We start from the raw sequence: 7145 nt of genomic DNA on the forward strand, positions 1-7145 counted from the left end.
TAAAGGAAATTTCTCTTCATCAACTATCAGGAGAGATTCTCCTCCAAGGGAAGAAAACTTGTACAATTTGCCTCATTCTTACAGTTTTGAGAAAATTTTCCATAATCAAGGTGCTGGTTTGGGTTAGATCACCCTGTAGAAGCCTCTGTGCTTGACTGCAGTTTCTTTTCTAGTAACTTCAGAATTATGAATGTCAGGAGGGTGACCAAACTACTGTTTGGGTGCCCACATTTCTTTGCTTCTTTAGGGCTCCCTCAAAGATGCTGACAGTCTGTCCATGAGGGAGCAGCCTTTAAGGCATAAATCCATTCCTGGCCTGGGATTAGAGGAATGCAAAGTTGCTTAAAACTGCTTTCATAGACATCAGATTATGTAAACACCCTCAGCAGGAGCTGGGAGTGACACAATCAATACTTGACACAGTAGGTGCTTTTTAATGCAGCCTCCCTCCAACAGAGAATTTCTTATATTGAGGAATGATTACCTGTGAGTTCCTCCTGTAATAAAAGGGTCACAGGCTTCCTGCACCCTCCACCTTCCTAAGAGGCAGAAAGTTAAATACCCAGCTCTCTGCACAATTTCTCTGAAGTCTGATCCCAGCACTGCCGATGGAAAGAGATGCTGCAGTGCAGGCAGCACAGCCAATCCATTGCAGTGGCATTTAAAATCCTCTGCAGCAGCAGAGCTCCTCATCCATGCATCCTGCACTGTGTATCTGCTCTATTACACCTCAGCTTGCTTGAAGGAGGAAGGGGATTGTAGCATTCTAGAGAATTCTTAGAGTCCCTAATATTTCTAATGTAATATTTACAGCAACCTATACCAAAGGAAAGGCTACCTTTTCTCAGGAAGCCTCAAGTTAATTTTTCTCTTCTGTCTCCTCTCGGTCTGCTTCTAGCAAGATACACTGGGGAGAAACCAAATGACATGCTAATGATATTTTTTGTTAAGCTTTTAAATTCACAAGTACTTGCTGTGTCAGTTTGCCTAATGTGGATATAATTTAGAATAAAAATCAAGCTTTGATTCCATTTTAATAAGAAATTTTGTGTGGTTTCACAAAAAGGCTGAAATAAAATAGAGATCTTGTGGATGCCAATTCAGAAGTTTTACACATATATAAAAAACTTTTAAGTGGGTATTCCATTTCCTGCGATTTCTGAGATTCATTTCATCTCAGAACTCTATTGAAAGAGAAGCCACATCTTTCCAGCCTGTTTATTATGAGCATCATAAAAATTGTTGCTTCTGAGAAATGACAATTTGTTTAGCCACATCTGTGCTGGAGTCAGATAAAAAGTTACCAAAATGCTGCAGTTTCCAAGATCAGGACCATAGCCTCTGTAGGAAGGGATTTCTACCACAGAGGGTGTCTGATCTAAAGTAGTCACTGTGGCCTTTATTAGTATTAATGTCTACATTCCATGAGCCATCAGGGAACCTCAGATCTGAGAGTGAATGTCATCCTTTGTGCATGTTCCAGCAAAACTAATTTACATCTAGAATAGTCTGAGTGTAATCTGTATCTCATGAAAAATACTTCTTTTAAATAGAAGGCAAAATATTAGCTACACTGATTTTCTGATACATATAATTGTACCAAATGATACTCAAATCATTGTTAGTGTAATAGTTGGCCCTTTGATACAAAGGATTCTTTCACATCAGCAACACTGACTACTAACCTTAAAGTCACAGCTCTTCACCTGCTAGATAAGTAACAGAAACCATAAATAATGTAAACAGTGTTATTTTTAGCTTGGACTCCCTTACTGATTTATTAGGTGGAACGTGTATATATTGCAAAGTGTATGTTAAATAAATAGTGTATTTTCCAACCTGGATCCAGTTAAACCTGGAGTATAGGATACTCAGTCCACTACTGCAGCACAGTACTAAAAGTCTCAGAAGTAGCTGAGATCAGTGTGAATGCTGTGAGTTTTCCATACCAGCTCAACCTCCGGTTTCCCACAGCTGAGTGCCAAACCTCAGTATCCTTAAAGCAATTTTTTCACAGTGCAGTAACACAGAACTGTCTCGAGGTGATGCCTCCAAGGAGGGTCCTTGAATCCTTGGGCTCTTACAGCCTCATAATCCAACCTCCCAGATAGTCTGGGCTTTAGACCCTCATAATCCAACCTCACAGGTAGTCTGAGCTCTTCCCACTGAGCCTCTGCTCCTGCCCTGGGTGACTGTCACTCACCTGGCCAGCACCACAGGTATCCTTTGCTCTGCAAAGTGCAGCAGTTCCCAGGCCCTGCCTGGGGCTCTGGTCCTTTCCCTCACCCCAGAGCTCCATCAAGAACTCTCCTTTCAGCTGCTCACCTGCACCAGGTGAGTATTCCTCAACAGTGCTACTCAGAGAGATATTCTCTTTTTTCCATTTCCACCGTGCCTATCAGCTGAGTTACCAGCCTTAAGCAACTGCAAAATGTGAAACTGTTACTTTGATTTACAGTAAATCTTTCATCTGATATATTTGTGGCTGTCAGGTCAACTGCCTGTGAGATTTACTGTCAGTCCTCAAACAGACACAGTGATCTGTAAATCCACACAGTAATCCATAGGTATGTAGGATTTTATCATGGCAGCTTAGCCCTACACAGCCATTCTCTCACTCCACCACCAGTGAGATGGGGGACAGAATTAAAAAGGGTAAAAGGAGAAAAACTTGAGATAAAGACAGTTTAATAGGTAAAGCAAACACCTTTCACTTAAGCAAAGTAAAATAAGCAATTAATTCATTACTGCCCATGGGCAGGCAGGTGTTCAGCAGGGCTCCATCACATGTAAGAGTTTATTAGGGAGACAAATACCATTACTGCAAACATCCCCCCCCCCCTTCCTTCTATTTCCCCCACCCTTTATATGCTGAGCATGATGCCATGAGATCTGGGGTATTCCCTTGGTCACTTGGGGTCAGCTGTCCTGGCTATTGTCATCTCTCAACTTTTATGCCCCCAGCCTCCTCAATGACTGTGCACTGTGAGAGGCAGAAAGGCTTTTTCCCTGCACAAGCACTGCTCAGCAGTAAATGAAACATCCCTGTATTATCAACACTGTTTTCAACATAAACCCAAAACAGCCCCATACCAAAAGTTAACTCCATCCCAGACAAAACCATCACAGCCTTTTGTACTTCTGGCTACCCCCAGGAACACCTAATTAATGTGTGTAATTAATGTCATTGGAATGATATGCTTGCACATATTTGCAGGTTTGGGGCAGAATTATTACACCATGTAACAAGTGATAAAGCCCCACAGAAGCTCTAGCTGGGAGGATGCTCAGCAGCCTCTCTGCTGTGCAACACAAGTCTGTGGTTTTGTGCTGTTCTGATTTTGCACCAGCCCCAATTGAAACAGGATTTTTCTCAGGACCTAGCCCTGAAGCCTTACAGAGTCTTTTTCCTATAAACACATGCCCTGCCACAACTAACTTCCACCAGCTCCACTTGAGCAGAGCCAAGCTCATCTAGACCAGGCTCAACATGGGCACCTGGGCTCTGAGCTTAATCTGGGGAAAGATCAACACACTCAAAGACCATCCAAAACAGGAGTGATGATCATAAAGAGGGACTACCATGTGGGGAAGCTAGGAACTTCTCAAATCCTTGCAGATTTACTATAGGATATTGCACAGTTAATTTAGCTTCAGCAATGAAGAGAAGCCCTAAGGAGAAACAAAACAGCTCTACGATAGGTAAGCAAGGAAAAAAACAAACTGAGTAACATTATCTAGGTCTCTCTGACTCAAAGAAATTCTGCAATAATTGAAGATCAAGGCCATCAGCATTTACTTTCAGAGACAGGGTTGAATTTACACATTAATTATCATGAGAGACACTTCATAAAGTACTCAAGCATCCCTGGACAAAGGTAATTCTGGTCCCACAGGAACACTAGTGGTAATCCCATTGTGTTTTCTGGGAAATCAGAGGAGGCTATTTATCTAGCCTTTTCAGATCTACTTGAAAAACTCAGTATCTACTTGTAGCCTTTGCTTCCCAAAAGCCTTTGAAAAACAACTCTCATGCCTAATTCTCCACCCCTTTCATCATGCAGGCAGTCCTTACAGGTGGTGAAATCATGGATTTTTATACTCCTGTCAAGACACTGCATGAGTTATGTGCCACAGGTGAGCACAGATGAATGCAATACTCATTTTGGAGCTGGTTTATGCCAGTCTGATGTATGTGCCTTCTGTTGTTGCAACGTACTACAAGGATAATCTATTACAAATAAAAGTTAATGAATATTAGATATTCAGTCTGAACCTGTTGTCCACACATTTTATCTCTGGACAAAAATGACTCACACATAAAGAGTGTGTGCTGCTCACTCTGCCACAACTCCACAGCAGCATATTCTTTTTATAATGCAGTACAGAAAACAAACACATGCCCAGTAAAACTCCAGCTGGGAGGAATAATGAAGCATTTAGCAAACCAGACAAAGACCACACGGCTGCATTCCCTCAACACAGCAGAACCTATTGCTGGATATAATAATTAATAAGTTAATGATGGGCTTTTAACCATCCAACAGGTTTTTATGAAAGATATAAATTATAAATTAATTATCTTTTCAGGGGTTAAATCAGTCAAATACCTAAGAACTTTAAATACTTTTGGTATATGCCAAATTCACGGCAACCCTGAAGCAGCAGAACTTGTACACAACCCCAGTACTTCTGCTGGTACAGCTACTTGGAGAAACATGAGAGCTGACCTAACTCCAGACACCTCCCTGATGCTGACTAAAACAAGACACTGAAACTCCTGCATGTGGTCAGCAGACAGGAATACAAGGTAACTGGGGGAAAAAAAGAGAAACCAGGATTTCATTTCTCTTATAGCAACACACCAGTTTCTCCCTCCATGGTGCCTGAGGCATGACAAAGATAGGAGAAAACAGACTAAATTAACAATGGGCAGATCTTCAGGGTTTTCTGCAGAGCTTCTGGAATCCCTTCTCCTTCCCAAGTCCTGTCCTTCATGTGTTTGCACTCCTATTTGTGACAAGCACCACAAGAACTTTGGTTTTCAGTCCTTTGAGAAGGGACCCACAGGTTGCAAACACAAAGCAAAGCCATCTTTGTAAATTAATGGTGGTTCTAGTTAAGGCTGAGAAGGGACTTCCAGCATTTAAAGGGAAAACAAAAAAACCAAAAAAAAAAAAAAAAAAAAAACCAAAAAAAAAAAAAACAAAAAAAAAAAAAAAAAAAAAAAAAAAAAAAAAAAACCCCAAAAAAAAAGAAAAAAAAGAAAAAAAAAAGCCAAAAAAGCCAAAAAGCCAACAAGTTCAGTCATTAGCCCACAAGTTATTTTTTCCTCCAGATCTACTCTGACCACTGCAAAATGCTGGCAGGAAATAAAGTCACATGTGTTTGAGGGCTTGGTACTGAAGGAATTGAATAATCCTTCATGGACTGAAAGTAAAAATATACACTCTGTAAGAAGCCATGACAAGAAACTTGCTGGTTTGTGATGAACCTTGAGAGAAGCTGTGATCACTCACTGAAGTGTAAGTGACAGGAAAGGGAGAAAAAGGTCTCTTTAAGCTTAAGGGCAATCTTTGCACCAGAACAAAAGGCAAATGAGCTCACCACGAGTAACTGTGTGCTGGAAATCAGTTTCTAACAGAAATGAGGTCTGGAAGTGTCTTCAGACAGGAGAGTGGAGAAGAATTTAATTCATTTTAAATTCTGAATAGATTTATATAAAGCAGATGCCTATCAGACAGAACTTTTGGATATTGCTTCCATTCTTCTACAACTCCCCTGGGCAGAACTACACAAATAAATAGTTATTTTGAAAGAAAGAATTAAAATACAAACCAGAGCATGAGGCAGAATGTGCAGATACATATTTTCAAGAAAAGACAAACTTCTTCTCCCCACTCTGCCATTGTCCCACCTTCAAAATACTCTCGACTAGTTTTCCATCTGTGAAAAAAACTACATTGTGGAGGATCTAATTCAGAGTGGGATGGTGTACCATTAATGTGCTGAGAGTTCAAAACACACAGCCCTATCAGTCTGCTCTTAGATTTTAGTAGACAATGTTATGTGATAAAGAACACATGACAAATTACTCTATTTTCCACTGTGAGACAATACATAGCAGCTAGGATTTTCAGACTTCATTACATTATTATCTATTAATAGCCTATGAATACCACAAAGTATGACCAAGTCACTGCACAAACACCAGATGAAATGCAAATAATGTCAAATGCTTTGGGCATCTAAATCCTCATTTCTGTAACAGATTTTGAGACATTTTTCCAGCCAACTCATATTCTCCTACTGTAACTTGTCAGGTCTCCCAATTTTGTCTCACTCTGTCCCAACTGATACAATTCTCATTCCAATAAGAACTTCCTTTGCCACAATTTATTTAATTGCTATAAATTCTTTCCTTGACCACAGAACACACAGAAAATATTAACTTGGAAGTACCCTACTTGTAGAGACAGGGAGCACTTCCTGCTGGGCACGTTATTCTTATCCTCACATTGTGGGGAGTTGATCGGGGCTGGACTGCAGGTGCCCACTAAGCCATTCTATCATTCCTCATCTGGACAGCTGAGAGAAAAGCATGAGGAAAGGCTCAAGGGTGGAGATAAGGTCAGGGAGAGCAATCACCAACTACTGTCATGAGAATCAACTTGGAAAAAAATTAATTTAATTTATTATCAATCTAATTACAGTAGGATAATAAGAAATGAAAACAAATCTTAATACACCTCCCCCTCACCCCTCCCTTCTTCCCAGGCTATATTTCATTCCCAGTTTTCTCTCACTCCCCTTCCTTAGTGGCACAGGGGACAGGGAATGGGGACTGGGATCAGCTTGTCACACACTGTTTCTGCTGCTCCTTCCTCTGCAGCAGGGACTCCTCACACTCCTCACATTCCTCCTGTGGCTCAGTATGGGATCACTCTGAAGGGAGACAGCTTCTCCAAATTCTTTCCAGGGGCTGCAGCTCTTCACAAACCTCACTTACCAAGTGCTGCAGCCTGTAGGACACAGGCTGCCTCAGCAGGGGTGTCCCACAGGTCACAGGTCCTGCCAGGACCTGCTCCAGCCTGGGCTCCTCTCTGCATGGCCCTGCCAGGACTCTGCTCCAGCCTGGGCTCCTC

This window comes from Erithacus rubecula (genome assembly GCF_903797595.1).
Source record: "Erithacus rubecula genome assembly, chromosome: 15".
NCBI lineage: Eukaryota > Metazoa > Chordata > Aves > Passeriformes > Muscicapidae > Erithacus > Erithacus rubecula.